We start from the raw sequence: 15089 nt of genomic DNA on the forward strand, positions 1-15089 counted from the left end.
TACGTTCTGCAGGTGACGGGGGAGTATCCTGTTCACTGGCTGCATCTGGCTGAAGGGCTTCAGCTGTGTCTGGGGTGCTCTGCAGCTGAGGGGGAGAAGGAGCTGGGTTCTCAGGAGTTTCCTCCGTTTCTCCTTCTGGGTCTGCTGCTTCTGGGTCTGCTGCTGTTACTCCCAAGTCATCCTCGTCTGATGAGTCCTCTGACGGGGCCATGACAAGTACAGAGCAAGGGACAGGGGAGAGAAATAAGACCTGTCCTTCCTGTTCCCTGACAGCCTTCCTGGCCCTGGGAGTCATCTTGTCAGGACAGAACCATGGAGAAAATAAGTAGAAGCAGCTGTAGCTGATAACTGGCATTCGGACAGAGAGGTACAAAGCAAGCAGTGCTGAGGCACGGTGGGCTTCTCCGAACAGAGCAACTTCAGATGGAGTGACCCTGAATGGGAGACATGAATGGGAGGATCACCCCTTTGGATTGCACAGTAGTGGGACTGGTAGGGCAAAGGTCAGAGAGACCAACATTTGGTGGAGGCAGGGCCAATGACAAAGCCAATTAATTCTAGTCCTCCCCCCCTTCTCCCTGCAGAGTTCCAAAATGGCAAAAGTGAAATTGAGAAGGAGGAAGCTGATGCACAGTGTGACCCCCCAGATTGAATGTAAGTAAGAAGACTGGTGAGTGGGGGTTGACTGGGGCAGACTGAGTTAGGTGGGGTATGCCCCATTCACTCTAATGGACCAGCTTCCATTGGTTGTGCCTTCAGGGTTGCAATGAGAATGTGAGGGCACTGCCCCCCTTCAAGTTGGATGGTTGTTTTTGTTAGAGTGTCCGTTGTGTGAGTTAGAAATGGCTGAGGGTGAAAATGGACTGCCTTCAAGTCAATCCTGACTATGGTGACCCTAAGAAGAGGGTTTTCATGGTAAGCGGTATTCAGAGGTGGTTTACCATTGCCTTCCTCTGAGGCTGAGAGGCAGTGACCGTCCCAAGGTCACCCAGTGAGCTTCATGACTATGTGGGGATTTGAACCCTAGCCTCCCAGGTCATAGTCCAACGCTCTAACCACTATGCCACACTGGCTGCTCCTTGGTAAAAGGAAAGCATAGCAGGGAGGGGTGTGTGCAGTTCCACCAATCCTCATGTGAGAGTCTTGCGTGGGAGATAGCAACTTGGATGAGAGGCAATTGGTTTTGATATTTCATACGATTCTGTTAGTGAATAGTTTCAGTGCCTCCTGATATTTTTGCAGTACATTTTAGTAGAGTGGATAGAGTGATTGATGATAGTGATTTTGTAACTGAGAGGGACATACTGGTGTGACTGGGTGGATGGTGCATTTTTGTGTGCTTTAGTGGATGTGTGTGGGAGTAGGGTGGAAGTAGAATGGGATGAGTGATATTGGATGCGTAGTGTGTACTCTATGATTTGTGTTTATGCAGTTAGTGTGAAAGGTTTGAATATGGAAATTGGTTGGGAGTAGAAGACAGAACTGGGTGAGATGTGTATGTGAGAGTGGGGGAATGCTGCATGTTGTGAGTCAGGATGTGCCCTGGCAAGAAGGAGGATGAAGAGGGAAGGGATGCTCCTCCTATCCAAATGGCTATGGGTAGGAGATGGTATAATGAGCAGTGGTGTTGTTGATATGGTTGGAGGTGTGTGTGTGGGGTTTGGAACACCTCTCCCCAATCCACCTTACAGGTTCTTGATGGCCAGGTGGCTGAGACATTTTCCTGATTCTTTAGATATTTTCAAAATGTGCTGCTATGTTTTTGGTTTACTGGGATTTTATTGTTTCAACTGGTATTACAGTTTGGTTTTTTTAGTTTCATTGTTTGTATGAATATATATGTAGTATTAGTTATCTTTTTGTAAATGAGACTGTTCTGGTATATATGACATAAACAAATATTTGAGAAGTGTGTGGGGGGAGTTGCTTTTCCTCTTTATACATGTCTGGCATAAGGAACCTGTAAGTTTAAATTCATATTATGATCACAATCTACCTCAGTTTAGATTGTTTAAAAGAGGTCAAGCTATTTGGGATCATCTAGTAGAAGAGGAAGTCCAGTGACACAACAGAGTTCAATTTCTATTTTTTTAATGTGTAACCTTGTGCAAATAATTCTACAGCAGATCTGTCTCAGTTCTCCACTGTAGAATGGTGAAATTCCTGACTTACCTCAATTTTATTCCTCTTTGTGTGTGTGTGTGTGTGTGGGAATGAATGTGTGGATGGTGGACGGCAGACACCATTGTCTGTGTGCTGAAATGTATGTCTGCTGTGTGTACATATGCATAAAAATGTCTATGTCTAAGCCTGGCTCAGGAACTCTGAAAAAGCAATGTGCATTTCAATTCACAGTTTACGGTTGGAGAGCCTGCCATCCACACATTCATTGTCCATGTAGAGAGGAACTCTAATGGGTTAGGAGGGCCTTCATTTTTACTACTCCTCAAGAGGTGGAGGGAGGACCGTGGCTATCAATAATATCATTGAAAGCTCTGCCCCACTAAGCTTCATTGCTGCTATCAGTTTCAATGTATTTCCCCCTCATTGTGTCAGATCTTATGTTTGTGCCTCAGAAGCAGCAATGCAGCATCTGAATAAGATGTTAGTATTATATTAGCCTGAAAGGAAAGAAAGAACAATGTAATGGACAATATACACAATGTTTAGTGTTTGGCCCTCATTTTCAGCTCTTGTCAAGTTCTCAAAAAAAAAATTACCAAGATAACTTGGTCATTTTCACTAGAAAAAATAACAGCAACAGTAATAATTTTATCGGTCATGCTTGTTATTATTACCCTAGGTTTATGAGAGTATGACTGAAAGAGAATTTGGTCACATGTTAGGGAAGAATACCACATACAATTTCTTTTATAACTAAGGCATTTAATTTTGCAGTAACGTTTTTGGCTATAATGTTTTTGCTTATCAGCCATCAATTTGAAATAACAGCCCGAAATTATTTTCCTGGAACCAGCCATATAGAGAGGGGTCAGAAAAGCTTTAAAAGAATGTTACCTGTCTCTGAATATATTATCCTCAAATGTACTTAATTAAGTTAATCACATGCATTTAGGAGAGAGATACATACAATTATTTACTGGGTCTTCTTAATTTGATTTTGTAAAGCATTTCTATATCTATAACTAGCTCTTTTCATAGTTAGGACAATCCTAACAATGTCTATTCAGAAATAAGTTCTATTGAATTCAATGGGACATACTCCCAAGTAAGTTGGGTGAGGATTCCAGCCTAACAGAGCAATCTAAGTTGTCGGTCGTCGGTGGGAGCAGAGTTGGTGAAAGCGGAGGTGGTGAGAGTGGAGCCAGCAGAAGGGGCCACCACATCCAGCTGTCGTTCAGGAGGGAGGGGAGGACACTGGATGCACCCGGATGTTTCTTTCCACTACCCTTTTTTCCAGCATAGCCAGGACTGGGGGGCGGCTGCAGGACAGAGCCAAACAAGACCTGGATGTAGCTTAAGTCCTTCTTCCCTCAGTTCCTCCCCAACACACCCCTTTTTGGGCCCTTGCACTGGCTTCCTACGGCTTCCCTATGCCAGGCTGGGCTTCTCCAACAGATCTCTTGCTGAGTAGGATTGGGCCTGCTGCCCTGTGGCTGTGCCATGGCTGCACCGGGTGTGTGTGTTTCTGCCCTCCATATCCAACTCCCATCAGCCTGGCATATATATCACTTGGATTGCACCCTAAGTCTCAGAGACTTCTTGATGACAGGGACTGTTAAGCAGCTGGGTGAGTTTACTGTGTATATTAGAAAATGTGTATGATGCCTTCAGAGAAGCCCAAGAAACTTTGGGATGCAAAGCAGAACATTGAAATGCCATTTCTCAATAGTAAACAACCACCACCAATTAAATAACTGACCATTTGCTGTCTTTTAATAGCACCCAGATCCTGCTGCTTGAGAGGCACCCGTCTATACTACCTCTTGTGCTAGGGACAGCTCTGGATTCCCTGCCACTCCACAGTGTAAATGCTGAGAATCTTGAATTATGTATGAGTGGCACTAGAAGATATGATGCTGGAATGAGACACTCTGTTTCATACAAATACAGATGTGGCTGTGAAGAATGTAGCTTGGCAAATGCAGATTTTAATCATGTATGGTCCTCAGTTGAAAAATAACAACTTTGGGTTATACATCTAGATATATTGTGTGCAACCCCGATCATTATTGAATCAAACTGGGAGTGTAATAGCAAGTACATCATAGAAGAACCATCTGTTATGGTAGGAGTTTGGATTAAATGTCACTGGTGGAGTACAATGAGTCTGCCAGTACACTGGAATTAACTGTGATCAGCATGGGCATTGCCATATTCAATATCTGTCTTGTATGTATCTGGGCCTTTGACTCAACATGACACTCATCCATCATAGTACCACGGTGTTCCTAGAAAGACAACATGTAGAAACATCCTAAAAAAAAATATTGGGTCCCTTGTTAAGAATACGGGATGAAGGAAACTCATTAATAACATAAGAAGAGCCAATGGTCTGTCTAGTCCTGCATCCTGTTCTCACAATGGCCAACCAATTGTCCCTGGGAAAACAAATGTATTACCAGGGCTGGCCCTACAATTAAGCAAAGTGAGACAACTGCCTCAGCAGTTGCTGGATGTGGTGGTGGTGGAAGCAGTTCCCCCAACATTCCCCCTGAGTCCTATAGGCTAGCCTGCTCTGCATTTCTTGAACTAGCCTATTGCTGTCAGGTAAAGTGGAGAATGTTGTCCCATCTCTGGTGCTGAATAAAGTTTCCACTGCCAGTCTGGCCAGATTCTATACATGGTTTGGGGAGGAGGGGCACCATCTTGTCCTTTGCCAAAGGCAACAAAATGTCTTGGGTTGGCCCTCTCTATTACAAGTGGCAAAAATTGCTGTAGCCTAAATATTGGAAAGTTCAATACAATATCTTCTCTTAAGGACTGGTTCAATAAAGTCTGGTACACAAACAGTGAATATCAGATTTACTGTAGAAATGTCCGTCCTAAGATGAGAAATGTTAATTTGTTGCAATTTTGGATAATATTTATAGAGTGGGATATATTTAAAAAAGATCTTTCCTGGCAGCTTGCTATCTCTTTGTATCTCTGCTTTGAAAGTTGTTGGATAATGCACACAATACAGAAAATTAATATGTAGATTATAGGCCATTTACAAATAATAAATAACAATGCAGTGGCTCCCCCCGCCTGCCCGGGACTGCATTCCAGCGGTTATTAAAGCACTGAAGCAGAATCATTGCCATATTTCATATGTGTCCATGTTGAATGTCTGTACATCTTTATTGCAAAGCGCTTTTTTAATATTCATATGTGTAACAAAAGTAAGCCTGACATAATGGAACCTGCTTATAAAGATATAAATTTATATAAAAGACAACTGCACTGTTGCAGGTTGTGTAACTGTAAAATAATGTATGTGTACAAAAACACACACAAAGAGCCCCCTTTAGGAAAACGACAATTTTAAAAATATATATAAAATTGTGAATTAAAGCTTGTTAGTTCAACTTACATTTAAAGTCTAGATTGATTGGGTAAAGTTAAGCGAGCTGGATCACAAAATCCAGCAAATATGTCAGAGTTACATTGGCAGGTTAACCTAGATTCAGTGTACAATCACATTACATACCTCTTCCAGTGCTTCAAATCACTGGGGAATGATCATTTTCGCTCCAGTACCATTACAGTGTACCACTTCCTATAACAATAATGGGTGTCAGGTACTGTTTGGACTAGACAAGATTAAGTTATCACCCCCCTGCTGTGTGTTAATTTATTGTTTCAGACATTTTCATATCTGATCCATTTTCACCCACTCTGTTGCCGTTCCACAAAGTTCTCAGCTTCTGCCGGTCTCTGTATCATTTGAGCTGAGAATACCTGGCACCATGAAATGGCTTTCCTCTCAGTGCATGGCTCAGGTATGATCCTTAGAGAGAGCAGCTGTGTGCTCCCCATAGAACAAAGGAATGGAATGCAGTACAAACACAGCAAAGCAATATACTTAGGTGTGACACAAAAACTCAAAATATTAGCTTTTTAGTAAACAAGAAAGGAAATTGTGATTCTATTTGAGATCCCAGTGCTAGACATCTTTAGGTAATAGTGTTATTTCTTGAAGGAAATACAGGGTCACAGTCACACAGCAGCGACATCAAAAACATTGTTTTTCGTTTTGTCCCCTGGTTTTGTTTAGTGATTATGTAGAACCTGCTGAAAAGGTGTTTATTTCTGTTTGTAAATTGAATGCACTGGGTGTTTCTTTCAGCTTTGCCCCAGGCTCTGTTGGATATGCTGATGGAATTGGAAGCAGAATCAGGCACAAGAGACAGCGGGGGTGGGGGGAACATATGCGGAAAAGAACTCAAGTAGAAAACAAAGCTGTATTTTTGTCATTTCGTACCTCTCCAAAGTCCCACCTCATGAGGCAAAAAAGTGAATTTAATATACAACGTTAAATGGGGCAGGTGTTGTAAAAAGAAATGTGGGAAAATAAAGGAAGACTGTGCATTAGTCACTTTCTACAGCTGCTGCTCAGGATACCATTGTTTTGTGAATCTCTGGGGTGGCTGCACAGCATGGAATACATTCTGAATTTCCAAGTGTTTTGTTGCACTGGCATTGTCTAGATGCAGGCCTTAGGCAAAGCCCTAAATGATATTTTTCTTCCAAAAAATATTTTATGATTCTGAGCGATCAGATTAACCCCTGTACCTTTTTCTGTGTCAACTCTATGAAGCCCCTATTCAGACATCACATCCAGGGTGAATACACAGAGGGGTCATCCAGTGAACCTGAATGTTGGGAGTTTCAGGACAGACTAAGCATGTATTAAACTATGGAATTTGCTATCACAAGATGTAGTGATGGCCACCAGTTTGGACAGCTTTAAAGGGGGATTTGACTAACTCATAGAGAATAAGTCAGTGGCTACTAGTCAGAATGGCCATATCACCTTCAGGATAAGTGGCATTGTGCCTCTGAACTACCATTTATTGGGGACCATGAGCCGGAGAGTGCTGTTGTGCTCATGTTTTGCTTGTGGTCTCCCCATAGGCATTCGGTGGGTGGGCCACTGTGAGAACAGAATGCTGACCTAGGTGGGCCTTTGATCTGATCCAGCAGACTCATCTTATGAATATCTCCATGGAGCCTACACATGTAGAAGAATAGAAGCCCCTATGCAGACCCATTCAGCTGAATGTGTGTCTCATCTGGTCTGTGTTCACTCACTCTAGGTATAAAGATATAGAGCTTTAATTCCTAGAATCTCCCTGTCCACATTACTGTATTCAGGCAATAGTATTAAGCAGGTATGAGGATGCCATTGGGCACCAACACAGCACCCCATGCAGCTGGCATCGGCTTAAATAGGCCCAGCCATCTTGTGTCCTGTGTGCACATGCCTTCATAGGCACTGATGTGGCAACATGGGAGATCAACTATTTAAGCCTATGCTGGCTGCGTGGAGGGAAGTGTTGAGTGGGAGGGTGGATGCTGCATGCCACACCAGCATTGTGTAATGGAGTGAGATCTGCGGCCTGGGGTAAGGGGTTGACATGTAGCACAAATCAACGCTATCATGGACCAGGAGCTCCACCCTCCCAGGGGCCCTTCTAAGCCCCAGGGGCCCTCCCACTGGCAACAGGCCTGGTATTAAGCATTTACTAGATGTAAGGCTGCTGGGGCACAGCTCTCCCAATGAGAATGTCAAGCAATTTGTACCCCCTTCCCAAATCTCAAAGCTACACACTATTTTCTGCCCCACACAATTTATCATTTCTTGAATTTACAGAGGTTTGTGAAGGCATTTCTGTCAGTCTCCTGTTCTCTGGCCAATCAGCTTCCTGTCCACTGGCTAATCAGCTCTCTCAGCCAAACCTAACTCAAAAGTATAGCTATGGCAAAGAGGTCCCTTCCGGGAGGACTCACTGCTTGTCCCTGTCCAGCACAGCCAGTACTGCAAATTAGGGAGGCGTCAGGAGATTAGGGAGGAATCAAGACTGTTTCAAGAACAGCCCTGTGTGGTAGTCTTAGCCTATATAAGAATCATACATTGGTTCTGAGTATACTCAGAACTGTTCGCCTGAAGGCCAGATTAAGATTATTTTAAAGCTTTTTTTAAAAAAAGATGTTTTGTTTTAACATATTTTAAAGTCTGTTTTTAAAATGTTTTAGAGTGTTTTTTAGTGTTTTGTTTGCTGCTCTGGGCTCCTTCTGGGAGGAAGGGTGGGATATAAAATTTAAATAATAATAATAATAAATATTTTCATAGGTAGAGAAGTAACTGGGACTGCTTCCTACTTTGAGGATCTTTTTTTGTTTTGTGACCTTGCAAGACACACACACACACACACAGATCAAACAACAGTGAATCTCTTTCTACAATAGATATAATTTTTTTACTTAATCATTTTGCATTTATTTTTGTAAACTGGAGAGTTGGGAGGAGAAAAAATGGATGGCTTGTATATGTGTTGTAACAAACTCTGTATTAACAATTTTCCTGCCTTCACTCATTAAAAGCTGGATAGAGCAGGGCAGGTTGATCTGAGCCACTTGGAATTCCAGGGTATTTTCCAGAGTATTTCCAGAAAAGATGTGTGGATCTACTTCCAATAAGCCCCTCGCCTAGCTTAAGTTCAGAATATTTTCAATGCAGAGGAATGGCAGAAAATGCTAGTGATATTATTTCTGGATTGATTTTTTGTGCGTTTTGTCAGTGATTTCTAAAATGGAACATTTGGGCTCTATGCCTGTCTGGATATGACTCCATATCCTTCCCTAAACTTGGAAGATATTCCCCTAATCTCAGACATAACATAGGCTGATTATGATTGGTGTGATGTATTCTCTGCACATGAGCAGAATTATTACTTAACATTTTCAGGACTGAGCCATGCATAGCAAATATCTTCTGCTGTGCTCTGCTGTGCTCTTGCTGAAATGAAACATTTTTGTTTTGTCTATTGGATTGAATCCTTGGTTTTTTTTTATAGAAAAAATGTTTTGGATAATGAATAGTTAAATTGACTTTTTGGGGAGAAAAACTACTTGCAACTGGGAGCAAGTGTTCCTCACATTTAAAGGGTGTTTTTGTGTGTGTTTAGTTTTTTTGGCAATGGATGTGTAGGTATAATCAGTACATAGATTCAAAAATTTATGTCATGTGATGTGGCTTAATTTCTAAATAAGAGGTGTGGAGTCAATCTTGTCTGAAAATCATGCATATCCTTTTATATGGAAGCTCTTCCCCTGTCCATAGATGTGCAGATAATTGATATATTTTTAGTGATGAGACAGTGGCAGTCTGTACATGTGTAATGGCTCACTTTCCTAAATAAGTGCTGTACAAGTCCTATTGTGATGAAAACAGCAAGGTTAAAAATTGCAGCTCTACAAAATCAAAATCTTACCAGTCGCCACTGGATACAGTTGTAAATGAATTACTTTTACAGGTTCAGAGACTATAGTTCCAATTTAAGAAGCACCTTTGTTCTCAGGTGTATTTATTTTGCTTCATTCAGATTTCTTTCCTGCCTAGACAAAGAGCTCAAAGTGTGTGGTAATATAGCCATATCACTCCACCCACAGAGAATAAAGTGCCAGGCCAGTGAAAGTCACAAACCTTAGCCATAGACAGATATGATCATGGGTTTCCCATATAATCCATGCCCAGCACTAGCACTATTAGGCATTATCTTTTAGTATAATCCTATGCATCCTGAGTCAATGGGATAATCAGAGTGGCTTAGTTTGTCTAAGGATACATTATAAAGTAATATCTCAGTTAACAAAGTAGATGCATTCCTGGACATTACTTCTTTAACAGAACCTTTGGCACCATAGGTAGGAATAATAGGAGAAAGAATCGGGATAGGTTCCTACACCTGCTCATAGGTGGTGGGGGCAGCTTCAACAGGGGCTTTAAAGGATGCCTATCCAGCACCCACCTACTCCTACTCCTTCCTGCTCCCCTCCTTCTCCTCCTTTGAATCTTATTGGATCATTCCTTTCCCAGCCCTGGGAGAAAGCAAGAGATCTATTTAATGCAAACCAGACACAGGCTTGTCAGTTTCACCTTAACACAAGCAAATGCACAGATTTATCAGTTTACTGATAGCAAAGCAAAGACACAGGCTTGTCAGTTTCACCTTAAAGCAAAGGCACATGCTTAAAAGTCAAAAAGCAAAACTAGTCAGTTTTACCATTTTTAAAAAAGCCGTCCTTAAAAGGATCTTCCTTATGGGAGGATTCATTAGCTGAGGTATTACTGTACACAACATTAAATGCATTATTGTTTTTAATATGTACTTTTCAAAAATGGGAATAGCTGTTATGGATAGAGAGGGGGGGGGTTAACCTTTTCCTCCCTGCCATGATATTGTCTTCCTACTACATTGCTATTTGCATTGGCAGGAAACTCTTGTTGATGCTTTCCCACTGTCTCTGCCTAAAGATCATCCAATCAATTTTCCAGTGGCCTAAAGTTCTTATTCTCAGTATCTGTTTCTAAGAGGACCTAGAAGGACTCCTTTTCCTGCTCTCATTAGCTGTCATTATAGTCTGATGTTGAACCCAGGTTGCCAGGACTGTCCAATCTGTAATGTGTCCTCACAGCAATCCAAAATAGTTTCCTCATTTTTAGACCTGTTGCTTTCTTGGTACACTTATTCTGATCAAAATGGTTTTCCCCAGGTTTTGCAGTTTGGAGAGTATAATATTATTTGTTAATGGATGGCGATATACATGTATCTCATTCATTACTTTCTTGGCTATAAAGTCTCTCTCTCTGTCTCTCTTTCTCTCACTCTCTCAGTGTGTGTGTGTCTGTGTGTCTGTGTCTGTGTCCCCCTCCCAGTCTGCAAGGTATCATATGCAAACGTAAAGGGATGAGATTATATACATCCCACAAATAAATTCTACTGTACTATGTTATTGAATTTCTAGTAAGGTGGCAGACTAAAGATATTTTTTTAATGCTTATCAATTGGATTTATGATTTTGGTGTCATCCACCCTGCTCCTGACATTAGGAAATGTTCAACTTGAGGGAGTCACACAATGATTTTTTTTAACTACACTGTAAAATACTTTGTCTCTTTTCTTTTCAAAATCCATAAATGGCTAATTTAATTTTAGTCCCAGAGTAGATATTCTAGGTTTCTTGGTCTGCTAATTATTTGGCAGAATTTTGTTTTAAATCATGGTGACATTTAGGTGACTAGTAAATCATAAATTATAGGTTCATGGTCATCAAAGGCCAGCTTGAGAGTTTTGGCTCTGTGCCGGAAGAAGAGACTATTTGTTCTTGGATGTGCCTGATCTTCCTTAGATGTATGTGGAGGACAGGTATGGAGCAAAATGAACCCAGAACATTTGCCTGCTCTTCCTCTTTTTCTCCCATTTCAAATGTTCTGCTTTTGTGTTTTCTTCATAGGTCTGGTTATTTACATGCAAGAGGGTAACAAAAGGCATAGTACAGCTCACCTCTTACATGAAAACAACCACCAGCAATATGGGTTAGATGTAAGGATCTTAATAAATTACTTGATCAAATATGGAAGTTAATCTGGATTAAACTGCATCACAAATAACACTTCACATTTAAAATAAATTAGATTACCAAATACATGTATTTTGGTTGAAATGTATCATCTGACTAAAGGAAAAAATCAGTTCAATCTCTCTGATATATGGAAATATTTTAATAAAGGTGTCAAACTGGGTCTGAATGGACATCATCCAAGCAGATAGATGTTATAGGTTAGATTTCTTTCCTATTAAGTTTATTTAATTTAAAGTGGTACATTTTGAGTATAAGGTAGGCATAGTTGGGTGGTTTCTTGGAGCCAGCTCGGAACCCAATTCTAGTGGAAAACTAATTATGAGGGTCTACTGAGGCAGCCATGAATGTATATTAAGGGTTGTATCCAACACTCTCATTCCACTTACCCAACAGATTTCTGCTCACACCATAGAACTTCCCCCTCCAATCCCCTGCAGCTTGCCATGCACCCTCAAAATCTGCTCCAGTAGGTTTGGGGATTCTCCAGAGCAGATTTGGGAATGCGTGGGAAGAGAAGGAGTAAGGTCCGTTGCACAAGTGAAATTCTCCATGTGCAGCACTGGATGCAACTTGTACGTTTTCATCCTTTTGGAGGATTTCTAACATTTTTCATAGTGTGTGATAAGTACAAAGAGTGAAAGTGGCCCAGAGGTGAAAAAGGTTAGTCACTCCTGCAATAAACATTTGCAGACAGACCACAGAAAATCACTAAGGGCAGTATTCACCTATAAAGTTGTGCTGGTGCAAGGTTTAGTACTAGTGCAAAGGGATTTTCTGCCTCTCCTCCCCCTGCTGACCCTGGAGTATCCCCAGCTCTGCTTTGAATGGTTGGGGGAATCCATAGAACAGATTTAGGGGGAGCACAGGGGGAGGAGGGGGAGATTGTTCCATTGTGCAAGAATAAATTCTTGAGCTGGTGGAATGAACTACTTAACACTACGTTAAATACAACCCTAAAAATCCCTTATTGTCAGGACCAGGCTGACATGTCCTCCAGCTTACTTAGGTCAGTGGGTTTGAACTAAAAAAAACCTGGAGGAGATAGAAATACTGCAAGCAAAAGATACAGAAAAGAGCTGTATTGTCCAACAACTGCATATTGGCCAACAACTGCAATGGGTAATATTGCATATCACATTTTTTTTCCTGGTCAAAAAAGAGACAAAAAAAAATCAAGCAAAAGGTGTTCAACATATGAATGAAAATATTCAAAAAATACATATCATAAATACTAATAGCAAACTCATTCTCCAAGTGTAGATCCCCATGAGCCAAAATAGCACCATCCACACACAAGAGGGAGGTATAAAAGGCTTGGGGAAACCCCAAAGTTTACAGAAATTTAATTTTTTTTAAAAAGGAGGGGAATCCTGCAGAGCAGCACTCTATACTGCGACATTTTGTTGCAGACCCCACATGTCACAAACTGGAAATTCCCACTTTGGGCAAATCCCAGAAGATGGGCAGGAAGGGCTGTGTTGGCCTGTTGTACCAAAATAACACAGAGTCTTGGGACTCCTTAAAGACTAGAAGTGCTATTAACTAAATTTACCAACTGAATTTACTAACAAAGAAGGAGAACTTTAAAAGTCATCATAATCATCACCCATCCTCACAGTTGTTGCTGGTGATGTGTGTACTACAACTTTTCCAAGTTTTACTTTTTGAAATTTCAGGTTGTTTAGATTGCATGTACAAATCCATCCTACTGTAAAAAAGGAGAGGAGCAGCAAAGAGGATCCTTCAAATGAAAGTAAATTCAGGCTCTGATATAATGTAAAATGGCTAACTCACACAAAGAACAACATTAATGACTATAATCCAATGGTATAGGGTCTGTGCTTTACATGCTTGCTTCATCAGCCAAGCCTGAATGAGTGTCTGTTGCAATGCCAAAATAGAAACACATCTGCTGCCATTAGTCCTTCAGTGTTCTTTGGTGCTAGGACTTGGATATTGACTGCAACCTGCTTCACCTAATCACCATTGCTGTTTCCTTTCTTAAGCTCCTAGAATACAGTGGTCCTTTTCAAACTAAACCACAGTACCTACAAAACTAAGTCTGAGACAAACATTTTTACTTGAGATTGAAAGAGGAAAGAATTTGGAGAGTGTAAATCTGGAGGATGATTTTGAGGGGGGTATTTAAAGGTTTCTGGGAGGATACCAGTAGCATTACTAAGCAAGCCCCCTTGGAACATTCAATTCATTTCATACACACCCCAAATCACCTCCGCAAATTGCCACCTACACATGGGAAAGCAAATTTGAGAGGGGCATTTTTGCAACAGCCTTGCACTATCCCATTCATGATGTAAAGTGTCTCCTATACAGGAGTTACAGTGTCTATAAATTGTGTGCCACAGAAGTGGCACTTAGCCACTTGTACATAATAGTAGCATGACACTTCCCAAGAGTTCAACAGTTGTATGTCTTAGAAGAACCCTTTAAGGAAGATCATTATTTTCTCCATAGTGTAGAGCACAAGTCCCCAACATTTTTTGATCTGAGGCACATTTGGAAATCTAAGAAACTGTTGTGGGCAGCACCAAATACCCATTTCTCAGAAAAAGCTAGCGATATTCAGAACCCTTCCCTCAAAACAACAAGCAACACACCTATACCCCCAAAACTACTAAACCACAGACAAAGTAGGACCAGAGCCCTGGGCTCCTACTGTGAGGAAGGGTGGGATATAAATGAATGAATGAACAAATAAATAAATAGGCAACATCCCAGCACAAATATAAAAAATACAGTTCAATTTAGAAAAATAGGTGGCCTTGGAGGGTGCCACATTGAGTGCCTGAGGACACTGTGATATCCACAGGTGTCACACTGGGGACACAAGTACAGGAGAAGAACTGAGGCATGCTAGCAGATTGCCTAAAGCAATCCAGAGAGATCACAGAATGAAATTTGAACGGGGAATTTCCAGCTCTTAATTCTTTTTCTTAACTAGTACATTGCACAAGCTCTTAGTTTATCACAACGAAACAACTTGGCAATGTGTACAGACATGGAACTTTTGAAAAACTCCATGCATACCTCCAAAGACTTGTTTTTGGCGACTTCCCAGGAGGATCCCTCCGCCTGTGCAGCCTCTGAGACGGCTCCCGTCTTGGATGAAACTTTTTCAGTTTTAAATCCAGTCAGAAGGGTTTTTTTTGACTGGGGATAATTTCTTCCGGATAAGGAAGAAACGTGAGATTTCCCACACAGCTTTGTTGTGATTGTTGGAGACTGGAACTCGTCAGAATTGTCTGTGAAAGAAGGTCTTCCAGCAGCTCGGACGGAGCGAGGATTTCCAGCTAGCTCAGCTGAAAAAGTGACCCGTTTGTTTTTTTTAAAGAAAAACGGCCTAACAGGCAAGTATTCTCCTGTCTACACTTATTACTTTCTTATCTACACAGCTATAGAGATTTGTCAAAGAATCAGCAATTAAGAAAACCTGGGTGAGCCAAAACTTTCCTTCTCTTTTACTCACAGAACTAAGG

The 15089-nt window shown here is 41.2% G+C and overlaps 1 long non-coding RNA gene across 1 annotated transcript; it reads left to right on the top strand.

The window, feature by feature from the left end:
- Positions 1 to 314: 314 nt before the first annotated feature.
- On the top strand, positions 315 to 4047 carry LOC133388396 (uncharacterized). The gene is made up of 3 exons (XR_009763785.1): positions 315 to 367; positions 585 to 654; positions 3904 to 4047. It is a non-coding gene; the product is annotated as an uncharacterized LOC133388396 (long non-coding RNA).
- Positions 4048 to 15089: the final 11042 nt, after the last annotated feature.

Source organism: Rhineura floridana, chromosome 7 (genome assembly GCF_030035675.1).
Source record: "Rhineura floridana isolate rRhiFlo1 chromosome 7, rRhiFlo1.hap2, whole genome shotgun sequence".
Lineage (NCBI taxonomy): Eukaryota > Metazoa > Chordata > Lepidosauria > Squamata > Rhineuridae > Rhineura > Rhineura floridana.